The sequence below is a fragment of the Cnephaeus nilssonii genome, assembly GCF_951640355.1.
Source record: "Cnephaeus nilssonii genome assembly, chromosome: 16".
Taxonomy (NCBI): Eukaryota; Metazoa; Chordata; class Mammalia; order Chiroptera; family Vespertilionidae; genus Cnephaeus; species Cnephaeus nilssonii.
Genome location: NC_137087.1, coordinates 13,345,314 through 13,360,864, shown reverse-complemented (window position 1 = coordinate 13,360,864; position 15,551 = coordinate 13,345,314). Strand labels below are relative to the sequence as shown.

The 15,551-nt window shown below is 57.9% G+C and overlaps 1 protein-coding gene across 3 annotated transcripts in view; it reads left to right on the top strand.

The window, feature by feature from the left end:
- ZMIZ1 (zinc finger MIZ-type containing 1) overlaps positions 1-15,551 on the top strand; it is a 222,608-nt gene that overhangs the window by 35,192 nt on the left and 171,865 nt on the right. For all 3 annotated transcript variants that reach the window (XM_079793044.1, XM_079793043.1, XM_079793042.1), the window contains exon 2: positions 10,496-10,610. The gene's annotated coding sequence lies outside the window, so the exon portion shown is untranslated. The remainder of the gene's footprint in view (positions 1-10,495; positions 10,611-15,551) is intronic.

Here is a 15,551-nt window from a genome sequence, read left to right as displayed (position 1 = left end):
CTGGTACACACATCATGATCATGCTTTGTTCTGCCGTCGTCCTCAGAGTGCTCACTCTACACTGTCTTCACAGCTGACCTGCAGACCAGGCAGCCTGATTTGCCCCTATTTTACAGGTGAAGAAACTGAGGCCCAGGATTGACAAGTGACTTGCTTGAGGTCACATAATCAGTTAATGCAAAGACCCTGCCTGAACCCATGACATTCATCTCTTGGCCACTTTTCCTTCCACTTACAAAAATAGCTCAAAGGACTTGATGCATCCTGGTGTTTAAACTTCATTCATTCGTTCACTCAGAATCTTTGTAGCCTTGTGGGGAAGAGCCCTGGAGCCAATGGCCTGCTTTGCATTTCAACCACTTCCTGGCCATATGACCTTTGGCACGTTCTCCTCTCTCTCTGTGCCTCACTTTCCCCATCTATGAAATGGGCATAAATACCACATGGGGCTGTTGAGACGAGTAGCATGTTAACAGTGCCTGGCTCAGGGTGAGGGTTGAGTTCAGCTGGGGCCCCTCCCGTGCGGGCGCTGAGGAATTGTGGAAGTGAGCTGGCAAGAGCAGCTCACGGTCTGGTGACCGGGAGGTGGGAGTGGATGTGCACACCAAGAGGGCATTTTAGGCAGACAGGCAAAGTCAACAGTGCGCCGGCCGCCGTGGGCCGGTGGGAGGAGGGATGGGGCCTTGAGAAAGGCTTACCCCCGAGAGGGAGGCCATCAGAACGGGGCTTGCGGAGGGCAGGCGGACCTGCCAGGCGGAGGAACCTGAGTGCACAAGGACACGGGGCAGGAACTGGGGTGGCCCGGGTTCCAGTCCTAGGGTGCTGGTAGGGGAGGGGGGGGCTGGCCTGGCCCTGGCAGATAACAGTATCCAGGACTTCTGGAGAGAGGATAGCTCCCATCCCCACTCCCTTTCACCCCTGCAGCTGAGGCCTCTGGGGTGGGGTGAGGGCTGAGGAGAAGCAGAAAGGCCAGGTATTGGTGTGTCCCCGTGGGAGGCAGTGAGAATCTTGCCCGAGCGCTTTGGCACCGGTAATTGTCTATTGTTCATCGGGTGATGAGCCAGCTCCCTGCCATCTGTCTGTCTGCCTGCCTGCCTGTCTGTCTCTCCTCTCCTGCGTCTGTCTGTGCAGTGCAGTACCAACAGCCCCTCCTTAACACACAGCCCCCACAGATCTGCTTGCAGGCCCGGAGTTAACCCCCCGCACACCCAAGACCCATTTATTCTGCGGGGCCCGGGCCCACTTGAAATCCTCCTCGCTCCACCACAAGATACAGATGGTTGTATTATTAATAGTCGTGATTAATCGGCATCCGTGGAGGCGCTTTCCCCTGGGCAGTACATCCCCAGGACAAGCAGCCCCAGGAGGTCCCTCTCTAGTCCCCACTTGTAGGGGGCGGGGAGGCCAGACCAGAGGTGACTCACAGGAGATGCAGCTGGGAGTGGCCCAGGCCTGGATCCCAGTCTGGTGGCAGCACCCCATTGTTCTGCCCAGAAGTGGAATCTTCCCCACACCCATCTTCAGCCCCAGCACAGCTCAGTCCTGGGGTGCTGGTTGCTAGGAGAAGCCCTCAGCACTGAGGGTAGGAGGGCAGCGCTCAGCTTGTGGGTGAACCCAGGCATCTCGGGTGAGAGCAGAGGACAGAGGTAGAATGGGAAGCCAGAGGGAAGCAGGGCCTCAGGAGGGAGCAGGAGAGGGATCTCACGGGGCGGGGCTGAGGACAGGGAGGTAGCCTGGGGTGGGGTGGGTGCTAAATAACAGGTCCCCTCCATCCCCACCCAGACGGTGGGCCTGGACCAGATGCCGGCTCCTTCTCTGTTCTAAGCGCTGCGTCCTAGGGATGATTTAATGCCTGCAGCAGGCGGCTTCCTGATTGATGGGCTGTGCTTGACAGGCCTGACTCCATGAGCACAGCGGCAGCGAGGGGCCCTCGCACAGTTCCGCAGATGGCTGCTTGCCCACCTGCTGCCCTCGCCCCCTCTCCTGGGCCCTGTGTGTGTGTGCATCAGAGCCGTCCACGTCCCTGCTCGGTGGTCCCCCAGTGCCTGAATGCAGGTGTGTGCTGTTCTGGGCGTGAGCATGTGTGCAGATGAGCACATGTGTGCCCGACAAACACGTGTGCCTGCATACACGAGTGAGGGGCGTGCATACCTGTGTGTGCCTGTGTCAGGGTGACAGGTACACACAGGCGGTCACCAGCTCATCTTGTTTTCCTCAGATGGGTGCGGTCCACAGTCACACACCCACACACTCATACACACCTGGTGACCTGTGTGGCTGGCCGAGAGACATCGCAGCCTGATCAGTAAGAGTTTGCCCTCATAACTGAGCGCAGAGTGCCCTGGCCTGGGGGTCCTGCAGGGAGGTGGGAGGTGGGCTCATCCTCAGAGCATCTCTGGCCCATCCCCATAGGGGGACCACGTTTGGAACGCAGGTGGATGCACAGCGTGTGCCGTATTAACATCATGTTACAATAGCACCTGCTTCCAGCCCTCGGTTCCATCCGTCCCCACCCAAGAAGAATGTCCAGGGCAGCGCAGAGGGGCTGTGGTGAAAGCGCACTCCTGCCTGCAGGATGTGCCCTGGGGATGGAGGGGGTCAGTGCTGACTGCTCCCTCCTGGGAATCAGGGTGCCATGCCCCACCACAGCCCCCTGGCTCTCCAGGAGGAGGCTGGCGGTCACCTCTGCCCCTACCTCAACTGCATCCCCGCTGACCTGAGGCCTAAAAGGGGGCCCGGAGGGGACTGACGTGTCACCTGAGAAGGTGGGACTGCAGACCCCACGCCAAGGCGCTTCCTCCTGCTGGCTGCAGACTGACCCCAGGAACAACCTCGTCACGTTGGGCTCTTTGGTCAGTGCCCCACTTTGTGCCAGCTGCTGGGGTCCCGAAGATGTGTAGAGTCTCCTTCCCGGCAGGTGCTTCCCTGAAGAAAGGAGCCCCGGTACCCAGGCCAGGGCAGGCAGATGCAGCCAGGGCTCTCAGGGCCCAGAGGTGTGGGGGCCACTGTGGGCCCAGATGGGCAGGGAAGAGAGGCCGCCAGGGCTGCAAGGACAAGGGGATTTAGCTTGCTGGAAGGGACAGCATTCCAGAAGGACAGAAGTGTGTGGGCAAAGGCTTGGAGTCGTTCCTGGGAAAAGGCATGCCCTCTCCCGCAAGACATCTGGGCCGTTCTGGCCCAGGCAGCCTCAGCTCTCCATGCCCAGTGGCCATGGGCTGAAGCAGATGGCTGGCGGGGGGCGGGGCCCCCTCCGCCCAAGCCAAGTGAGGCCAAGTGGCCCACACAGGCCAGAGCCTGAGACCTTGGCACCAGCCACTCGGAGCTCTCAGCTCGAGAGTTAATGATTCATTTGTGGCCAATTTCTGCTGGCCTTTGCCTGGCAATTCCCAAGCCTGCCCCTTCCCTCGGCTCCAGGAGTCCAGGAGCACAGGCTCACTTTCACTTGGCTGAGAACGTCTCACCCACTCTCCAGGGAATGGTTTTTAAAATGACAGCAGGAGCGATGCAGGTTAGCCATTAAGAAGAACTAACTCTGGGCTGCAGGCCGGGGCTGGGGTGGTTGGTTTGACTGTACCAAGCGCTGAAGGAAGGAGCCCTGTCGCTGTTCAAGGTGTCCCCCCTTCCCCCCATTTAGTTCAGAGCAGATGCGAACAGAATCCAGTTTATTATAATGCAAAAAGTGTTGCAACAGTTACAAAGGGGTAAGTAGAGCTGGACCCAGAGCAGGACTTGCCTGAGGTTAAAGAAAGTGATAACACATGCAAAGGCCCTGGGGCACGAAAGTCCAGGGGAGGTTGTTCTGGAAGGTTGAGGAGTTATGGTATGGCTGGAGTCTAGAGGGTGTGAGAGACTTCTAGAAGTATGGACACAACGGACAGGTGGTTTGACAGTGGGAGATGCTGGCAGTGAGGAGTCAGGGCTGTTACCTCAGCATGGACAGGTGTGTTTGATTGGGGTTTTGGGGTCACGTGTGTGTTGTTTCTGTGGGTCAACACACCTTCCTTGGCAGGCTGCTCTGCGCCAGCTCAGGCCCTAGCCCTGCACAGGTCCCTGTGCCTGCGTGGAGGGAGACTGGAGGGAAGGGGTCCTGTGCGGCAACAAGGTGATGGGGTAACAGGGACTCGGCAGAGCCCAGTGCCCTTGGTGTGAGCGCAGGGCTGTGCAGGGTGGCTGATGACTTTCAGACCCACCCAGGCCCGTCACCCCACGCCCCTGAGTGACTGGCAGGGGTGTTGGGCAGCCTTAGGAGCCGTGTTCCCCGTAGACTGTGGGCAGACCCCCAGGAGGTTAGCCCTGTCCTGTAAGATCAGCCTGGTCTTACTGAGTCCACAAGGGAAGACGTGTGCCCCCGGGGAGGCACAGCCCCGGCCCCCACCTCCCAGGCCTGGCTGGGGGCACACATATCCCCCTACCCCCTGCACATTTGAGAACATTTCCTCAAACCGGGCAAAATAGAACAGCCTGATTCTCTAGGTCACAGTGTCCAGCGGCTTGGGGCAGGGCTTCCATGATATCGTTCCCACTTTGCAAATTTAATTTCTTCTGATTATTTCTTGACAGTCCCAGGCGTTGGTGGTAAACAACCGCTCTCCCCAGAATGTTTCCCTGTGACAGCAGCTTTCTCTGGCGAGGGTGCTATCAACACTTGGCAGGGCCTCTTCCCAGCTCCCTGCTCCTGCGAAGCTGGGGCTTCTGAAAGACGTTCAGGAATGTGGCGCTGTCCCTGTGTGCTGGGGGAAGGGGCTGGGCGGGCATAGGCTTAGCCTCTTGTTCGCCGCAGCAGCCAGCAGCTCAGCCTGGCCTCAGCCTGGCCTGGGAGCCTCAGATGGCCCCTGGTGGTGGATGGTCCCCAAGAGAGGGTGGAGTGGGATCGGGTGTCCTCTGGCTCCCACAGCCCTCGTTTTTGGGTCCTTGGCACAGCTCAGGGCAGGAGGGAGCCCGACTCCCCCGGGCAGCTCTGCCAGGCCTGTCTGTGGCCAGGAGACCGGTGGTGTCCCAGCCCTGCAGCCTCCACGGCCTGCGTCATGCTGGCTTAGGTGTCCTGAGTCAGAGCCAGGAAATGGATCTGCTGTGCGGGGGTGGAGGTGCGGCTGCCCTGGCAGCTGGGGTGAACCCCAACCTCCTGCTTGTCCACGTTGTGGGGGGCGGGGGCTGGCTTCGTGCATCCCTCCCCTGGCCTAGCCTGGATTGGACTGGTGCTTGGAGGAGAGGCTGAGGTGACAGCTCCCTGCTCTATTTACTGTGCCCAAGCCCCTAACCCCGCAGGCAGTGACTGACATTGACAGGAAGGAGGCTGGGACTCGGCACAGCTAGGCTGCTGTGCCTTTGCTGGGGCTGGACCGGCCCCCCTTTCCTGGAATGCCTTCCAGGCGTGGCCTCTGGGCAAGAATTTACCACGAATTGCCTCTTTGGTGAAGCCTCCCTGGGCAGCCCCTCCTCCTGGGCAGCTGTCCCTTTTCCTGCAGCCACCCCCTTGGCCTTCCCTCGGGACTCCTGTCACAGTGTTCCGGTTACAACGTGTGTGACCACCTTTTCCTCAGGGCCCCCACGGTTACCTGTGTGAGTGCTAAGGGTATGATGTTTCTGTGTATCCCGCATGCCTGATACATAGTAGACACTCAATAAAGGCAGGCTGGATTTAATCAGGGGGTTCCCGAAGGCAGTGTTGGAGTATCATTTGTCAGTGAGCTGGTGAAGCGGGGAGGCCGGCCCTCCTGCGCCAGAGCCCCTCCGCAGCCTCAGCGGCCTGGGTAGTGCTGGGGGCTGCAGCGCCCCCGCCCCCCCTCCATCCAGCCAGTGCCTGCCTTGCCGCTGCAGCCAGCTCCCCGGGTTGCCCGTGTGATCACTCTCCAGAAAACACCCCAGTGGAAACTGCATGAATGATTGATAAGAGCTGAGAGCTGTTTAATTTTTTCCCCCTGTTTAATGGCTATCAATAATTTAATACGCTCTCTGTATGTTTTTAAGAAATAGCACCCATTTTGCCGTCTCCGGTTTAGCGGGCTAAATGATTTAAGTGTTGGAAATGTGCTTGAGGATGGAAGTTGAGTGAGTCAGAGCAATCTGGAGGCCGGGTTGGGGAGAGGCGGGTTCAGAGCCAGCCAGTATCTTGGCCTGGATGGGCGTGTGTGTGTGTGTGTGTGTGTGTGTGTGTGTGTGTGTGAAGGTGGGCGGGAGGGAGGTGGGAGGGGGCGGGTAAAAGCCAGTGGCTTTCTGCTAAGAGCAAGATAATTGCTTTTCCGGGTCTCACTGAGCAGCAGCTGAACAGCTGTCAGCTCCCTCCCCCCACCCCCAATGCTGAGCTTTTCTAGATGATTCTGGGGGGCCAGGGTGGGGGCTAAGAAGGAACTGCTGCTGGTACCACCATGGGCTGAGAACCCCCCTCCCCCTGACATCTTTGCCCCGTCTAAAGCTTTCAAATCATTTTTAATGATGCAGTTAGTTTGCTGCCTATGTGTCTTCCAGATGGGGTATGGTTAGTGTGGAGTGGGGTCTCAGAACCACTAATCTTGGGCCCCAGAGGGGCTTGGAAGGTCATCTGCCAGTGCTCCCCCAAACTTTCCAGATGCAAAGGATCACCTGGGAGGACTTATTAAAAATTTAAATTTCTGGGCTTTATTCCAGACCCACAGACTTCCATTCTCAGGGGAGAGGCCTAGGAAGCTGTAGGTTTAACAGGCAGCCCAGGTGATGCTTATCATCAGAGGAGTTGGGGAAACACAGAGGCCAGCTCCAGCTCTGATGCCGGTAGCACCCACAGCACCACGTGGCTGATCCCCTTGGCTTGCATGCCTCTGGGGATGGGGAGCTCATTACCCGAGACAGCATACCCACCTGTGGAAGGCTGGACCCAGCCAGCTGCCCTCCTGTGCATGGAGTTGCCTCTTCTGCAGGGGAGACTGCCTCTCCTGGGTTATCTGTGCCTCTTAGTTGGGCAAGGAGCTTTCTTTCTTAGCAAAGGCCTTGGAGAACAGAGAAAATGCCCCAGGGTGAGCCCCGGCATCGGGTGGGGAGGCACTCTCCTTCCTCTCCAGGCTGGCTGCTGTGACCTCCCCTAGCGGACTGCAGTGGGCACAGGAGCTTACAGGCACCACAGCGGCAGTGAGGACCCCGAGGGAGGCAGGAAGGCTGCTGGGCCTCAGCACTGTCTTGGCCTGTGGGGCAGTCCTCCCGCAGGATAGAAAGTGGGGTCTCATCTGAGCCTGTTGACGAGGCAGCATCTCTCAGATGGCAGGTGTCCCCCAAAGTCACACCTCCATGGAGGACAGAGCTGGAACTGAACAGGTGGGACAGGGGGCCCTGAGAGAGGCCTCCAGGACTGAGGCCCTGGTGCTGGGGGTCAGTCGAGATCCCACCCCAGCCGTACGAGAGCTGCCGGGGTGAGTGGGGGGAGGCCTCTCACCTGGATGGGCGCTGACGGAGACTGAAGGGTTTCAGACCGCGATGCCTGTCTGTCTGCCTGGCTTCACAGCTCCCCTTTGCTTTGCCTGGCCGCTTGCTTTGTGTCGGCAGCGCTGACTGGAGGTTTATTTTGGTAGACAGTGAAGAGGAAAGGGGTGGTGCGCATTTCACGGGTGTCGCTGTCCACTGTACAACGGAGGCCCCTGAAGTCCTCCCCCACTCTGTAGGTCCCCTTTGGAACCCCAAATTCATTCCCGCCCCGATCTATTTGGGAGAAGCCCAGGTCCAGGAAAGTGCTGCCCTACAAATGGGACTTGTCATGGCCAGACCGCTCCCCTTCACAGCCCCCCAAGTCTGCTCTGATCATCACAGCATTACTGGAGGAGGTTTCAACCCCGGGGGAAGAGGAAGAGGGGTGCCTATCCCTGACAGGGCCCCTGTTTGGAGAGCTGCAAGAGCTGGGGAGACAGAAGGGAAAGACTTAACTCCACGCTCAGGAAGGCCCGGGCCAGGAAGAGGGCCGTGTGAATATGGACACCTGGGCAAGGCCTGAGGAGCTCAGGGAAGCCTTCCAGGAGGAGGTGCCACCTGCCCTCTGGCTTGAAGCACATGGGAAGGGGGAGGGCACCCCCGTGCAGAGGTGTGAGGCAGCGCTGTGAGTGTGCAGAGAGGAGAGCTGGTGCAGGCGGGCCGGGGCGGGCTGGATCTGGTACACCGGGCGGGCAGAGAGCCCCAGAGGTTGGTTTGTCTTTAGCTTCTATGGAAGTATTCCATCCACTCAGAAAAGTGTGCATGTCCTAAATGTGGCTTGACAAATGGTCATGAAATGAACACACTCGTATCTGCCACACTTCGAGAAATAACATTCCAGACCCCTCGACCCCCTCGTGTGCTCCCCTCCAGTCACTGCTGCCCCCCAAGGATGAGGACTGTCCTCACCTCCACAGCGGCTGTCAGTTGCCTGTCGCTGCCCCGCACCACCCTGAAACGCGGTGAAATGAACTGCCATCGACTAGGCTCAGGCCCTGTGGTTTGCCTGGGCATCCTCTGTGCTTTCCCCTGCGCTCGCGTCACCCCAGGCACCTGAAGGGCTGGCTGGGCCGGAAGGTGGAAGGAGGCCTTAGTCACGTCTGGCAGTTGGTGCTGGCTGTTGGCTGGGCGGCCTCAGTGCTCCTCAGCCCCCCAGTAAGGCGGACTGGACTGGCTTCCTGCCAGGGCCAGGCAGGGTTCCAAGAGGGTCGAGGCCAGAAACAGCAGGATCTCATGAGGCCTAGTCTCCGTAAGTCACACAATGCCACTTTCATCAAATCCTGCTGGTCAAAACGCGTCTGGAGGCCAGCCCAGACTCACGGTGACCAGCAGCCTCCACCTTGGATAAGAGGCGCTGCGAAGAACCCGGGGCACATTGGGTCCCCCTCAAGCACAGAGGAGTCGCTGTGCCTGTCTTTGGCCTGTATCTAAATGGACCCCTTAAACGTGTTCTCCACTGTGTCTGGGTTTTCCGGTCAACATTAGGTTCATAAGATTGATCTCTATTGGGATATAGTTGCAGGTCGTTCGTTCGTTCATTGCTGTGTGGTATTCCGTCCTGTGCGTAGTCAGTGTATCTATTCCATAGCTGATGGTTATTTGGGAAGTTCTCATTTTGGGGCCATTATGAAGACCCCGCTGTGAACATACCAGCACACGTCTTTGGGTGACCACATGCCTATGTTTCTGTGGAAGTGGGAATGCTGGGCCACAGATAGACCACAGGCTAGGAGATAGGCTCAAACTGTTATCCACGGTGGTGAGCAGTGTGTGCCCCACCAGCAGCATTTGGAAGGTCTGCGAGGGCTTTGTGGAGGGGAGTGAGGAGGTTGGGGGGGGGGGTTAGAAAAGCCCCCAAGCTGAGGATGGGTGGAGGGATATCTCTGACCCTGGTGCTCCCTGTCATGTCGCTCTCGGCCCTCCCCTAGCCTCGCGCCTCCACGCTGGGGGGAGTAGGGCCCTCGGACCAGATGGCACTTTTCTGCGTGTGACCTCACCTACTGTACTTTTTCCCACCCCAGGGTCCTCCCAGGCCCTCTCCCTTTTACCCAGCAGCCGCCTTCCATGGCTGGCCTGGCCCGCCCACAGCCAGCGAAGCTAGGCGCCTGCGGGAGCTGATGCGTGAGGACCAGGAGTGGGGGAATCGCCATAGCGGCCTCCATCCGGCACAGATGTGGGCAGTGGGCAAAGCCAGGAGCCTGGTTCTGCTTCCAACCTTGCACTCTCCTGCTGCGGGATCCTGGAGGAGATCCCCTATCAGGGCCTCAGTTTCCCCGTTTGTAAAATGATAGACAAGGCTACCGACCTCACCAAGTCTCCTTCCTCTCACCAGCCTGAGCCCTGTATTCCAGAATCTAAGAAGGAATGGCGTCAGGAGGCCCTGGGAAAGCTCAGCAGGCTTCCTGACTTCAGGGCGCATGTCAGATGCCTGATTTTGTTCAGCTTGTTCACTGAATACCTTCGCTGCACCATTTATCAGTCACTCACTCATTCACTCATTCATTCATTCATCCGTAACATCAAGCAGTTTATGCGGCTGTGCCTGCTTCAGGGGACAGAGAGAGGAGCTAGACTTCATTCCTGGTGCCCCGCGCTCTGCCCAGGGAGGAGACCGGCCTGTAGAAAGCTGGAGGGGACATGGCCAGCGAGACCCAAGGCCACTGGGGGATGCACAAGGAAAAGGGGGTTCCACGAAGGCAGCTGAGCTGAGTCTCAAAGGCCAGGGGCTTTGAAAGACAGGAATGTGGGGTACGGGCTCCAGGCAGGGAACCCAGCCCGTCCCAGCTAGTTTTGCTACTGCTTGGGGTACAGGGTACCTAGGGGTTGACCTCACTGCTGGGCTGGTTCTGAGCTTCTAACGCAAAGTTCAGGAGATGGGCCTTCATTGGGGTATTGGGGAGTAGCATCCAGTTTCTAGGGTGGCTCCACTTTCCTGGCCAGCTCAGCCTTCCGGGAGATGGCCAGAGGGCTCTGGGCAGGTGAGACCTAGAGGTCGCTGAAGGGGGGTGCGAGCCGCCCCCAGGGTAAGACTTGGAGCTCACTGTGCCCTCTTCTGCCTCCACAGGATTCAGCTGTGCTCGGCCAGGTTGGACTGCTGGACCCCTGCCTCCTTACCCCCACCTCCTTTCCTGACACTCTCAGCAGCCTCGAGTGCTGATCGTGAGCAGAGGCCTTAGCAGGTAAGCGGCATGGGCTGGCCCTTCACACTGTGTCTGCTGTGGGGCCCTGCTGAGCGGCTGGTGCTATTTCAGGCCTGGAAATCCAGGAGCGAGGCTGTCATCTCTGAGGAAATAGGGAAGGGGCTTACTTCTGAGTATGGGAGTATGGAATCCAGGAAGGCTTCTTGGAGGAGGTGGAGCAGGTTGTGGTCCAGAATGTCTCTGACAGGGCTGAGATTTTCATGAGGAAGAAGGTGATTTGGGTGGCCTTGTTACACATGGGCCTGATGCTCTCCTCTAGAAGTACAGATACACTTACAAGTCCCAAGGATACTTAAGCACACAGACACATGTGTACTTGTACAGCTGTCCATGCATACTAAGGGTAGACAGGTGTGCATGCGCACACATACAAGAATGGTTGTGTGTGCACAAAGACATACTCCCTCATGTGCATATATACACAGACATCATCCAGGCATGCTACAGACACTCTCATGTGCACACAGACGGACTCACATGCACATGCATGCTCACAGACACATGGTCATAAACTTCTGTGTTGACGCTCCACACAGGCACAGGTTCTCACAACACATGGCATTCCCCACACAGGAACATGCTCACAGGCACTCACGGGCAGAGATGGGTTCCAAGGAGAAGGGGCTGTTCGGGGCTCACTGGCTTCTCGCCTGCAAAAGCTCCCAGCAGCCCCTGCAGTCGCTGGACAGCTCTGGGCCCAGGCTGAGCCATGGCTCCTGTAGGAATGTCAGGGAGGGTGTCTGAGGGGCAGCCGTGTGGCCATGGACAAGTTCTTGCTCTCTGTGGCCTCAGCTTCCTCATCTGGAACCAGGAGCAGTCACTGTCTCCCCCCACCTCCTGGACAGGGTGTTGGTGAGGATTAGGGACCACCAGTGCCCAGTGCCGAGGCAGTTCCTGATGCCAGGGCTCCAGCAGGTTGGAACTGTCATTTTTACGAGAAGGAAGCGGGTGGAGGATTTGTGGGTGCTGTCGAGGGATGTTCATGGGTCCCTACTCCTCATCCCCTGGGGACTCCATCCTAGCTCCCTGGAGCCTGGATGTCCTCTGAGTCTTGGGCACAGCCAGCTGGCGGGTCTGTGTCATCCATCTGCACTTCCCCTGTTGGTTCCTGAGGAGTTGGGGTCTGTGGCGCCAGTTTCATTATCTCAGCCGCACTAGAGTCCCTGTGGGGAGACCGGCACATTACCTACATGAGCTCACTAAGTATCCCCAAGAATCCTGAGAGGGAGGCCTCACCAGTTTCCAGATGAGGAAACTGAGGCACAGGGCAGGTTGGTGAGGTCCTCAGGGACACCTGCTCCCTCGTGTTGGAGCTGAGCTCCTGTCCCTGTCATTGGAGGCCAGGATTTGTGCTCCCTTCAGGGGTAGGTCATTTCATGATGAGGAAACTGAGGCTCTTAGTGGTTGGGCTTCAAAGCCAGGAAGTGGCAGCTGCACCCCAGATTCAAGGCTTCCTTTTCCCTTCCTTCTCTTGTCCCAGTAGGGCCCTTCCAAGTTATTTGGGTTTTAGCCTGACCCGGAATTCCACAGGCAAAAGTGTCAATTTTTTTTGCAAAAGAAGGTGGGCTATTCTCTGGGATCCACTATCTAGGCAAAATCTAGTAACTTCCTCTTTGAAACCCCTTTGTAAATGTCCTCAGTGTGGTCCTTGGAAACCTGGCCAGCAGGAATCTCTAGGGTACCCAGTGCAAATCAGGTAGCTGGTTCTGATTCTAGGAGCTTCTGGTGGCCGCTGGTGGGGGGAGGGGAAAGGGCCAGTGAATGAACTTGCACTTCTCTGGGACTTCACGAGAGTCAGGCTCTCCACGTGGTCTTCCTTTTCCTTCTATATCAACCCAGCAAATGTCTCCGCACCTCCCAGGGCCCCTGACCTGCCACCTCCTGGAGCTCTTTCCCAGAGGGGCTGCCGGTCCACCCTCACTGAAGCCCCAGTGCGCGTGGAAGACTAGCTTTTCCCCTGTAAGGAGCTCCGCCCCTGCCCCGGAGAGGCCCCTGAGGTGCCTGGGTGCTGCAGAGGGCCTGGTGGAGCCAGAGGCCTGGCCAGCTGGAGTAGACAAGCCCCCAGCCGGGCGGACTGCAGCCAGGTGTGTGTGGCTCCGAGTCCCACACAGGCAGGCAGGGGCGAGAGGGCCCCAGCGGGTCTGAGCCGTAACAGCCGCAAAGACTGGACATAGTGAAAGGGTATCTCGTGGAGGGCATGACAGCTGTCCCATATGGCTGGCATATAAAAGACACTCAAAACCCCTTTGGTGGGTGAATGTAGCGGGCACTGACGTGACTCAGGGGTCGACTCTGGGCCTAGGCTTGGGGTTTTCCAGCTCTGCCACTCCTCTCTGCGTGACTCCAGAGTAGGGGCTTAACCTCTCTGTGCCTCATTTCCTCATCTGGAAAGTAGGGACAGAGAACCTGCCTCACTGAGCGATGAGGCATTCAGTGAAGTAAGCCCTATAAACCCTCAGCCTGGACCGTTAGTGCTCCACGCAAATGGGTCGATGGTGAGCCAGCAGATGGAGGTGAGTGAGGGAGCTGGCCCGAGGGCTGTGCCACATGGGGCAGTGACATGGTTGGATTGACATTTTTAAAAGGATGGAGGGGACAGCAGGGATTGGGGTTAGGCCAGATTTGGGTTTCATCCGAGGCAGTCCCAAACAGCTGTTGATTAGAGCTCTGTGGGCGGGACCTAAGGTGGCCTCCAGCCCCTGGTTTGTGGCTTCAAGCTGCCAGCATGTGCCATCAGCTGTCAGTCAGCAGACTTCCAGGGTTACATGGGTGCAGGGCAGGTTCGTGCTGGCTGCAAAGACCTTGAATGTCAAACTCAGCTCACAGCAGGCCTGGGCTACGCAGAGCTGGGTTTCCAGGGTCCCCATGTGGCATGCCTGTCAGTCTTCGGCACCAGCTGAGAATGCACCCCCCCCCCCCCACTCCCTGCCTGGAATCTGTTGCCTATAGTCCAGGCCTCTCAACCCCCAGCCTTTGCAGCCTGCCCTGACCCTGAAACCCCTGCCCCAGCTTGGAGCTGAATATAGTCTACAGCCCACTGGTCATTCCTGCCTGAGGTAGAACCCTCCCTGGGTGAGCAGGATGGAGCTGCTGTCCTGGCAGACCCTCTGAGCACGTCTCTCAAGCCTCAGTCCTGCTGCAGACCTGTCTTGTGATCTTGGACAAGTCACTGCCTCTCTCTGAGCAGTTGTTCATTGAACTGTAAAACCAGAGGGCTGGGACAGGGTAGGGGTCACCAACTACAATGATCTCAAGGGTCCCAACAACTCAGTGAAGCTTGGGAGTCTCCCACCATGCAGATGAGGAAGCTCAAAGCACAGAGAGGTTAAGAAACGTATACAGGGTCACAGAGCTCTTGGTGCAGCTGGGATTCGGCCCAACTTCACCTGGTATCATTATACGTTTCCCCCCACTACATCAAACTGGTACCTACCCAAGTTTGCTGGGCGATCCATTCACTTCATCAGCCAGAGTGTGTTATGCTAGACCAGTGATGGCGAACCTATGACACGCGTGTCAGCACTGACACGCGTAGCCATTTCTGATGACACACGGCCGCTGAGGCGGCCACATGCCGAGGATGAAACATTTGCTGCTCCTGAGGATGAAACATTTGCGAAATAATGTTTTTTCCTCAAAGTGACACACTACCCGAGTTATGCTCAGTTTTTTGGCGAAGTTTGACACACCAAGCTCAAAAGGTTGCCCATCACTGTGCTAGACACTGGCATCCAAAAGTAAATCTGCATTCGAGGAACTGGGGGAACACAGCCCCAGGCTCAGGCAAAGGTCAGAGCCTCCAGGGTAGAGCCCTGGAGACTGTTAGGTGGATGCCATCAGTGGATGAAGGCAGTAAGAGCTGAGAGGATCAGCTCTTCCCTGATGCTGGAGGAGGCAGGCAGGGGAGACTGCCTGGAGGAGGGGTCTGGATCCCAATACAGTGGAGTGGGGGTGAAGGGTTTTCCTGGGGTCTCTGCACAAAAGGGGGCTATAGAGCAGCAGCAGCTCCTCTGTGAAGGCTGGGAGGAGAGAGCTGGACTCTGCACAAGAGCTGGGGCTCATAGCTCACCCAGAGACTGTGGAGGAGCAGGGCTGGGGGCTTGTCTACTCTAGCTGGCCGGGCCTCCGGCTCTGCTAGGCCCTTTCCAGCACCCTGCCTCTTCTGGGGTCCCTCCGGGACCGGAGGCCGGAGCTTCTTATCAGAGGAAAAGCCAGTCTTCTAAAATGCTGAAATATGAAGCTGCCCAGGGTGGAGCCCAGGTGCCACCCTCTATTGCCACTGTCTGTGCCCTGTCTGATATGGGCCTGACCTCAGACTAGGGCTGGGGTTGGAAGGGAGACACGGATGGATCTGTTCAGTGATATGATGGGGACAGAGAGGCCCAGAAACCAGCTCAGGGTCATGCAGCAGCATCATGGCAGGTGCAGGAGGTGAGCAGGCCAAGCAGGAGGCATCCCTCCCGGGGCTGGGTCCCTCCCCTGGCTCCCACAGAGTCCAAGGGGCTCCTTGTGGATTGTATGTGTTCACCTGTGTAGGTGTGTGTGGCTGCATGTGGACCCGAGGGGCTTTGCAAGGACAAGTTGGATTGGGAGGGTTGGCAAACTACACCTTGAAGGGTTCCTTTGGTGTTACTCACAGCGGGTGCTTCCCTCCAGCTGGTGTTTGCTCACCAGACTCACACTGAGCTCTGGAGTTTGAGGACAGCCCCGCCCCTGCCCTGGGTCCCAGGTCCAAAGCCTCTGTGACCTTGCAGGGAGGGAGCAGACACTGGGTGGGGCTGCAAGGGCGGCATCTTCATTTGAATCATCGCATCCTGGCTGCCTTCGGGAGTCTTTAGAAATTATCTGGCCCAACCCCTCTGAGCCTCAGATGGGGAAACTGAGGTTCAGAGAGAGGAGGGTGCACCCCAGTGCCTCCCA